The sequence below is a fragment of the Homarus americanus genome, unplaced genomic scaffold, assembly GCF_018991925.1.
Source record: "Homarus americanus isolate GMGI-L3 unplaced genomic scaffold, GMGI_Hamer_2.0 scaffold37639, whole genome shotgun sequence".
Lineage (NCBI taxonomy): Eukaryota > Metazoa > Arthropoda > Malacostraca > Decapoda > Nephropidae > Homarus > Homarus americanus.
Genome location: NW_024753154.1, coordinates 1 through 10654, shown reverse-complemented (window position 1 = coordinate 10654; position 10654 = coordinate 1).

Sequence of the window (10654 nt, the reverse complement as noted above, 5' to 3'; positions counted from 1 at the left end):
GACGTTGTACTGAACCTGACACGTTGTACTGAACCCTGACACCTTGTACTGAATCCTGACACGTTGTACTGAACCTGCGTTGTACTGAACCCTGACGTTGTACTGAATCCTGACACGTTGCGAATCCTGACGTTGTACTGAACCCTGACACGTTGTACTAAATCCTGACACCTTGTGCTGAATCTTGACACGTTGTACTGAATCTGACGTTGTACTGAACCCTGACGTTGTACTGACCTGACACGTTGTACTGAACCTGACGTTGTACTGAATCCTGACACGTTGTACTGAACCTGACACGTTGTACTGAACCCTGACACGTTGTACTGAACCCTACACCTTGTACTGAACCCCTACACGTTGTACTGAACCCTGACACGTTGTACTGAACCCTGACACGTTGTACTGAATCCTGACACGTTGTACTGAACCCTGACACGTTGTACTGAACCCTGACACGTTGTACTGAACCCTGACACGTTGTACTGAACCCTGACACGTTGTACTGAACCCGACACGTTGTACTGAACCCTGACACGTTGTACTGAACCCTGACACGTTGTACTGAACCCTGACACGTTGTACTGAACCCTGACACGTTGTACTGAACCCTGACACGTTGTACTGAGCTGTAAACAACTTGGGGCGGATTAACAACATTGATTGTTATCCCCATAGATCTTTCATTAAATCCTAAGTACAGCTTCATTTAAATCCCAACCAGAGCTTCAATTAAATCACCATCCAGGTCTTCACTACACCATGAAGACATTTGGAGTAAATTACAAAGAACTTTATTAAAATTAGTAAGATTTCAGTTAAACCTAAGAACTTGAATTTACTTGAGAAATGTTTAAGTAAATCACAATGAGGTTTCGATTATACTTAAGCGGATCAAGTTAATCCAGTAGAAATTAATCCTATATTTTTTTATTACATTTAAAGAGGAGGTCTGAGTAAATCCCTAACATAATCATTAAAGAGATTCTTACTACAGATAAAAGACCTTCAAATAAAATCCTAAGGAGATTTTGATTACACTTAAAAGACGTTTGAGTTAATCCCAAAACAGATTAGGATTACATCTAGAAATCTTGCCTGTAGGGATTAAGGATTATCTGGGACATTCCATACGGGGGATTTTCTAAAGTGATTCAAGTCGTGGGATTTTCTGAGGTGTTGAAGGTAAGGAGGAGGTGTAGGAGGAAGAGGATGGAAGGAGGTGTAGGAGGAAGAGGATGGAAGGAGGTGTAGGAGGAAGAGGATGGAAGGAGGTGTAGGAGGATGAGGGATGGAAGGAGGTGTAGGAGGAAGAGGATGGAAGGAGGTGTAGGAGGGAAGAGGATGGAAGGAGGTGTAGGAGGAAGAGGATGGAAGGAGGGTGAGGAAGAGATGGAAGGAGGTAGGAGGAAGAGGATGGAAGGAGGTGTAAATGTGGGAGGAGAGGAGGTGAATGGGAAGGAAGGGAAGTGGTGAAAGAGGGTGGTGAGGGAGATAAGAGGGAGAGGGAGTGGTGAAAGGATAGACAGGAGGGAGATATAGTGGTGGTGAGGAGAAAAATAGAAAGTAGTGAGAAAGCTTCCAGGATTTCAATGTCGATTGCACGCCTTCCCTCCAGCCCCTCCACTCCTTCCCTCCAGCCACCCACCTCCTTACCTCCATTCCTTCCTCCAACCCCTGCACTCCTTCCTCCAGCCCCTCCACTCCTTCCTCCAGCCCTCCACTCCTTCCCTCCAGCCCCTCCACTCCTTCCCTACAGCCCTCCACTCCTTCCCTCCTTCCTCCACTCCTTCCCTCGTCCTCCACTCCTTCCCTCCAGCCCCTCCACTCCTTCCCTCCAGCCCCTCCACTCCCTCCAGCCCCTCCACTCCTTCCCTACAGCCCCTCCACTCTTTCCTCCTTCCCTCCACTCCTTCCCTCGTCCCTCCACTCCTTCCTCCAGCCCCTCCACTCCTTCCCTCCTTCCCTCCACTCCTTCCTCCAGCCCTCCACTCCTTCCCTCGTCCTCCACCTTCCCTCCACTCATTCCACCAGTTCTTTCATTGTTACTGCTTCTCTCTTTCCATCCTTCCATTGTCTCTAATAATAATGATGATGATGATGATGATGATAATAATAGTTAAGTGATCACACTGGAAGCTGATGCAGGTCACTTCACTACACCACGTACCTCCTTCTTCTTCCCTCCTCTTTTCCTTCTCTTCCTCCTCTCTCTTCCTTCCTTCTTCTCCTCTCTCTCCCTCCACCCTGGCACCAACTGAGGCGAAGAGCAGCCCCTCATGGTACTGACACTCTCTTAACTCCTCCTCTCCCCTTTCGTAACGATTACTGACTTCAACAGGTGCCCTGAAGGACTAAAATGGGAGAGAGAGAGAGAGAGAGAGAGAGAGAGAGAGAGAGAGAGAGAGAGAGAGAGAGAGAGAGGAGAGAGAGAGAGAGAGAGATCTTAATTTAAACTTTCAAAATATAGCCTCCATAAAAATAGTTAAAATATACTCTATAAATAATACCTTACAGTATATAAAAATATAACAATTTAAGCCCCCCAAATATAATATATACCCCGCCCAACCATACTAATCCTCCATAAAGTTATCTGGAGAAAATATGTCCACGAAATATGTCCCAAATAAAAAAAAAATTATTTGGTAAAACTATATATGCTGTAAACTATATCCTGTGAAAAATATAGCTTGTCAAAATATAGGCCTCAAAATAGGCCTACATATCACCATTAATACATATTGCGAGAATATATCTGCTATAAATTGCATCCGGCGTAAAATATACCGACGAAATATATCTTTGAAAAATATTCGTTCTCCATAAAATGTATTACATATAAATGGATAAATCACGTTTAATATATCCCATTAATAACGTGTAGAATATAACTCGAGTATACTATACAATATACTCGGCCAACTATACTTTATGAGAATATATCGGGAAATATATTCTTTGGATATAATGCTCACCTGTATGGCATCAGTCACACACAAACACACACACACACACACACACACACACACACACACACACACACACACACACACACACACACGTCTAGAATCATCATACCTCCAATCCAATTAACGACCAACACATCAGCCATGGTAATCAGGACATAATTTGCATGATGACGATAACTAAGTGATATTTTCCTGCACAAAACTGTAAAAAAAGGGAAACCACGTAACCCCGGCCTGGGAGGATATGATCAATAGTCACCACAGTTTTCATAATCGTAATTAATTTTTCATGGTAAGAACTTATTTCATGGATCACCTGTAGATTAGCCACAACCCTCGCCAGATTATTTCACCAGATGCTGAAACACCATAACACTAACCTAACCTAAATTATCCTATCCTAACCAAATCTAACCTAACCTAACCTATCTTAACATACCTTACCGTAACCAAACTCATCCTAACCTAATCTAGCTCACCCCCAGGTAGCGTTAGCGTGTTTAAATCCACAGGTAAATTAAGCTAGACGGAGGAGGGAGATGGGGGGTGGGGTTGGCTGCTCGTCAAGTGATCATCCTATTTTATTTACACGTTAAAAATCAAGAAGTAAAGGAATGTTCCACGGGACAATCGAGTGCAGTACCGGCCATGCTGCCTCCTTGTACACCGAGGGCTTAGTATACAGTGTGGCTATGAGACCCACTTTCGACTGTCTGTCTGTCTGTCTGTCTGTCTGTCTGTCTGTCTGTCTGTCTGTCTGTCTGTCTTCTCGTGTCTTAGTCTACCATACAGACTTCCTCTTCCCTTAAGCTGTCTGTCAGTGACTCAGTCTTAAGGTAAGGTTCATCTGACTCAATTTCGGACAAGACTTCTCCAAAGTGAGGAACGTAATTGTTTTTGGTAATAACTCAAGAATAAAATGTCGTAGAGTTGAAAGATCATAAGGTATTACTCTCTGTAAGACGCTTCATATTATTACCATTCTATTGTTATTATTATTATTATTATTATTATTATTATTATTATTATTATTGTTATTGTTATTATTATTATTGTTATTGTTATTATTATTATTATTATTATTATTATTATTTATATTATTGTTATTATTGTTATTGTTGTTTGTTATTATTATTATTATTATTATATATTATTTTATTATATTATATATTATTGTTATTATTATTGTTATTGTTGTTATTATTATATTATATTATTATTATTATTATTATTATTATTATTATTATTGTTATTATTATTATTGTTATTGTTGTTAGTTATTATTATTATTATTATTATTATTATTATTATTATTATTATTATTATTATTATTATTATTATTATTATTATTTTATTTATTTTAGATTTATTGTTAGTGTTGCTTTTATTGCTGTTATTATTATTTATTGAAGGAGGAAGATTATTGAAGAAAACTGTTCCAAGTTAAAAATCATAACCTACATAACGATACAACAACAACAACAACAACAACAACAACAACAAAACAATAACAATCATCATTATTGTCAGTCACTAGAAGAAAAAAAAATCACATCTTATAAATAATAAAACAATATAAACTTGTACTTTTTATCACTTCATCATTATTGTAGAGTTGTGAACAATATTACCCTGACAGGTAGTAATTTATAGGTGATATACGACTGTTATAGCTGCTCTCACACACACACACACACACACACACACACACACACACACACACACACACACACACACACACACACACACACACACACCCACACACACACACACACACACACACACACACACACACACACACACACACACACACACACAGATCTAAACCTCTCAAACACTTTCAATAAATAATAAGAAGCAAGAAATTAATAAATACCTAAGAAGAAATTGTTTTTTATACATATATTTACTTCCCTCACAGTAAAGGAACAGTTAACTACTTCTGAAAAGACACTACGGAACAGTCCCTTGATACAGACACTGAAATGGTTAAAGTCACACATTACTGTAACACCAGATTGTCCCACCCCACCCCCCACCACCCCATATGTATCCTGCCAAGTGATACGACATTTTAAAATACGAATGGGGGAAGTGGAGAGGAAATGATAAAAGATGAGAATAGACAAAAGGGTGGCTGAGTCTGCATCGTCTATCCCAGCCGATGGAGAAGTGAACCAAGGGGTGAGGAATGTTCAGGGAAGACAGTCTGGGTACAGCGACCATTGGTGGGGAGAGGAGAGGGGGAGAGAGGAGAGACAGAGGGGGGAGGGAGACAAAGGAGAAGGAGAGTAAACAGAGACTACAGAGAGAAAGAGAAAAAAAGAGAGACTTATGGAAGAGAGAGAGAAAGACAGAGATAAGGAGGAAGAGACTGAGAAATTGGAGAGGGAGACAGGTAAATAATGGTAAGGAGAGAGAGAGAGAGAGAGGAGAGAGAGAGAGAGAGAGAGAGAGAGAGAGAGAGAGAGAGAGAGAGAGAGAGCTGAGAAAGAGAAAGGAATGAGGAAACAAGGACTAAAGAAAGGGAATAAAGAAGAGGGACAAAAGGGAATAAATGAAAGATAGAGGAAGGAAAGGGAAAGGAAAAGTTTAAGAAAAGAAAGAAAGTGAAAAGTGTGAAAGAAGAAGGAAGAAAATAAGGTCCAATATCAGTAAACAGAGAGCGAAACCAAACAACAAAACCGAAAAAATATACGAATATTGAAGACTGGAATAACGACCAAAACACAAAGAATAAAAGAAGGAGGAGGAGGAAAATGGGGAAGAAGAGGAGAGAGGGGGGAAGAGGAGAGGGAGGAGAGGGTAGAGAAAAGGAGAGGGGAAGGGGGGGAGAGAGAGGTGAAGGAGAGAATAGAGGGAAGAGACGAAGGGGGATGTGGGGCGGTCACGCAGGATATAAATTCTCAGTCAAGACAAGATTCCTGAGGCTTCACAGGAGGAGGAGGAGGAGAGAGAGAGGATTAGAGGAGGAGGAGGGAGAAGAAGGGAAAAGAAGGGAAAAAGAAGGAGACAATTAGGATATGCTGGAGTCCTAATGAAAATATGGATTCTCACTTAGGAAAGAATAGGATAAGACATCAACAACCTTAGCTGTATTAATCCCAACATCGTGGGGGGAACATCAGAGGTTTCTAAGAGAGAGAGAGAGAGAGAGAGAGAGAGAGAGAGAGAGAGAGAGAGAGAGAGAGAGAGAGAGAGAGAGAGAGAGAGAGAACAGGACTTAGTTTCTTCAGATATAATGCGTGAAACCTTTCCAAATATTTAACAACATAACTTAGTGAATAAGAGTGCTGGAACACCTTAACTATCAAGACCCCTGATAACTTACCTAACAAGAGCCCTGGAACAAACAACAACAAGAGTCCTGGAACAACTTACAGAACAAAGCAGCTTAACAACTTGAAAGACAAAAGTTCTGGAAACACATCATGCCCAGAAGGCTTCCAGCACCTCTCAAAACTTTATAAGTACGGGGAAAGTTTGACCCAGTTAGGTTTGTTAGGTTACTAGTTAGGTTGGGTTAAGTTAGGTTGCTACAAGACACAGGTTAGGACAGAATAAGGTAGGTTAGGGGAGGGTATGGAAGAGGAGGGTAAGGTAAGAGAAGTTTGGTTAGGTTAAGGTAGGTCGGGCACCCAAGAAATGCAATATGTACTCATGTACTCTCTCTCTCTCTCTCTGTTCCTATACACACACACACACAACCTGAACACCTACACATATCTCAGTGTCTCGGTGCATGGGATCAATTTCACAAATATCCGTTTCTGCATCGGTGTGTGTGTGTGTGTGTGTGTGTGTGTGTGTGTGTGTGTGTGTTGTGTGTGGTGTGTGTGTGTGTGTGTGTGTGTGTGTGTGTGTGTTAGCTAAGGAAGACACTTAATATAAAAGTTATATAAAAAGTTGTACAAAAGTAAAGGAAATTCAATAGTGTGACGTCATTCGGAGAGACAATTAGGGGTCAGGTAAATATAGACAGCTAGAAGCAAACACCTGGGCACTGTCTCCTCCCTATTAGTGGAATACGACCTATTTTTGTCTCGCTATTCATCTGTCGCTCCTCAATTTTCCTCCCAGTATCTGTCTCTTTATCTCTCCTTTCATCTCTTCCAGTATATTTCTGTTTCTCCTGTCATCTCTCTCCTAGCATCCATTTCTCTCCCCCCATCTCCTCCTACTCACCCTGGTCATACTCCTCCCTCCTCCTAGTCATCTCCCTCCCTCTCTTCTCTCCCTAGCAAGATTCTCCTGTCCTCCACTCCTCCCTCCTCCCTCCCTTCCCTCCCCTCCCTCCTCCTTCCTTCCCTCCCCAACCTTTTCCCTCCTTCCTCCTCTCCTCCCTCCTCCCTCCTCTTTCCCTCCCACTCCTCCTCCTTCCTTCCTTCCCACTCCCTCCCTCCTTCCTTCCCTCCCTAGCAGCACTCCTCTCCCTCACGTGGTGATTCCCCCTTTACAAAGAGTTGGTGAAAAGTTCAACATTCTGCAGTTTTTTTTTCCTGATTTTTTTTTCTTTTCCCGTGTGGCTGTACGTCCCCGAGAGGCATATAAGAGCTTCAGCATCACCAACAAAGGCGAACAGCTACGCCAACACAGGCACTCACCAATGGCAGTATGATACAACCACTGGGTGACATTCCTTTAGGATCACAACACACTTCTACCTCCGATTATTATTATCCATATTTGTCACCTTCCATAACCCACATCTCTCCTCCCAAATAACCTCTCCGTCTATAATTCCCATACCATCTCTTACATCCCATTAAACCACTCCCAAACCTCACCCACTCATCCCACAACCCACATCTTTCCTCAAAACACCCCCTCCCCACCCATACAATCCTTACCTTTACGAATGAACCACAACATCAACAACCACCACCACCACTACCACCACAACAACAACAATCATCACAAGAACAGCAACCACCACCACCACCACCACCACCACCACCACACCACAATAACAACAAAAACCACCACAACAACCACAACAATAAAGCAATACAAGTAACTGGTGGTGTGAAGGTGTCAACAGATGCAAATGTTCAGCATGTTGGTTGATTAGCGATAAAACAACCTAATCCAGGCTTGGGAAGTATTGGTTGAGGGTATGAGAACATTGCAGGTGTCTCATTAACCAGAAATCAGTAATTACCCTAAGCAATGTTAAATTACCATACCAATTATACCTGGGGTTATGGTAGTAGGTAAGGCATTAATTTTCGATCACTTTGGATTACGTGTCTTGTGTTCCGACGGTGGCAGATACTAGAGGTGATGTCTCTCTAGCAATACCATCACTGTATGCCAAGGGTTGCACCACTATTACCTGTCCCTAGTGCCACCACTATTACCTGTCTCTCAGTGCCACTACCACCCTCAGGTGCTGATCTCCTGAAAGTCTTACCACAAAGACAGACCAATGCTTCGCTACTTATCTATCAAATCAGTGTGTTGCCATCACCCTCCACTACCATCATCACCCTTCCACCATCTACCCCGTTACCTACCACCACCAGCACCACCACCCTCACCCACCATCTACCACCACCCACCACCACCACCACCACCACCACCTTCCCCACCCCTACCACCATCCACTACCACCACCACCACCACCACCACACCACATCACCCCCACCACCACCACCACCACCACCACCACCACACACACACACACCACTCTGCTACACACACACCACCACCTCCCTACCCACCTACCTTCACCCACCATCTTCCTAGATGAGGCGGATGAAGTGCATCAACCTGACGGCAATACCTCACATCACCCATACCCACATCCACACCCATACCCTCAGACCCACACCTCAGCAGTCAAGATCAAGAGGGACCACCGAATATCCAACTCCTCTCTCTCTCTCTCTCTCTCTCTCTCTCTCTCTCTCTCTCTCTCTCTCTCAAGCAATAAAACATCCTCCCCACTCCTTCTCCCTCCCTATTATTCTCATCTCCATTCGTCTCCTCCCCCTGTCCATGTGCCCCCCACCTTTGCCATTGCCTTAGCAAAGCATTTCACCCCATTCTCCCTCTGCTTCTCTCCCTCTCTTGCTCCCCTCTACTAACCCACACCCACCTGATCTCTTAAGCAATAAGCACCACACACCTCTCTTCTCTCTCTCTCTCCCCCTGTCGCTTCTTCCTTTCTCCACCTCTATCCTTCTTCCCTTCCCCTCTATTTTACCTCCTCCCCTCCTCTTCCCTCTTCTCCCCCTCTTCCCCTTTCTCCTCCCTTCTTCTCCTCCCCTCTTCTCTCTCCTCTCTTCCCTCCCTCCTCTCCTTCTTCTTCCTCTCTTCCCTCTTCTTCTTTTCCTTCCCTCTTCTCCTCCTCCCTCCTCTTCCCCTCTTCTCCTCCCCTCTCTTCTCCTCCCCTCTTCCCTCTTCTCCTCCCCTCTTCTCCTCCCTCTCTTCCCTCTCCCTCCCCCTTCTTCTCTCCTTCTCTCTTCCTCTTCTTTCTTTTCTCTTTCCTTCTTCTCCTCCTCTCTTCTCCTTTTTCCTCTCCCTCTTCTTTTCCTCCCTCTTCTCCTCCTCTCTTCCTCTCCTCCCCCCATCTTTTCCTCTCCCTCTTCCCCCTCTCTCTCTTCCCTTTTCTCCTCCTCTCTTCCCTCTTCTCTTTTCTCCTCTTTCTCTTTCTTCCCTCTCTCTCCCTCTTTGTCTCTCTTTTTCCTCTCCTCTCTTTTTTATCATCTTTTCTCTCTTTTCTCATCTCCTCTTCTCATCCATCTTCCCTCTTCTCTCTCTCTCTCTTCGCCTCTCGTCTTCCCTCCTCTTTTTCCTTTTTTCTCCTCTCTTCCCCCTCTCTTCCCCCTTCTCCTTCTCTCTTCCTCTCTTTTCTCTTCCTTCTTCTCCTCCTCTCTCCTTTCTCCTCCCTCTTCTCCTCCTCCTCTTCCTTTCTCCTTCTTCTCCCTCCTCTTCTTCTCCTCCCCTCTTCCCTCTTCTTACTTCTCTCTTCTCCTCTCTCTTCCCCTCTTCTCCTTTTCCTCTTCCTCCCTCTTCTCCCTCTTCTCTTCCCTCTTCTCTCCCCTCTTGTCCTCCTTCTTCTCTCTCCTCTTTTCTCCTCTCCTCCCGTCTTCCCCCTCTCTCTCTTCTCTTCCTCTCTCTTTTCTCTCTCTCTTCCCCTCTCTCTCCCCTCTTTCCTCATATCTTCTCTCTTTTCTCCTCTCTTTCTTCTTCTTCTCCCTTTTCTCCTCTCTCTTCTCCTCTCTCCCTCTTCCCTCTCTCATCCTCTTCTTTTCACTCTCTTTACTCTTTCTTCTTTTTGTTCTCTCTTTTCTCCTCTCTTTGCTTTCTCTCTTTCTTTTCTCCTCTCTTCTTTTTCCTCTCCTTTCCTTCTCTTTCCCTCTCTCCTTTCTCTTCTCTTTGCTCATATCCCTTTTTCTTTTTTCTCTCTTCCCATCTTCTCTATTTTTCTCTTCTTTCTCCTCCTCTCTTTTCTTTTCTCTTCCTTCTCATCCTCTTCTCTCCTCCTTCCCTCTCCTCCCCCTTCTTCTCCTCCCTCTTCCTCTTCTCTTCCCCTTCTTCTCTCCTCTCTTCCTCTTCTCCTTTTCTCGCCCTCTTCTCCTCCTCTCTTCCCTCTTCTCCTCCTCTTAGTATCTCCCTTCTTCTCCTCCCCTCTTCCCTCTTCTCTCCTCTCTTCCCTCTCCCCTTCTTCCTCTACC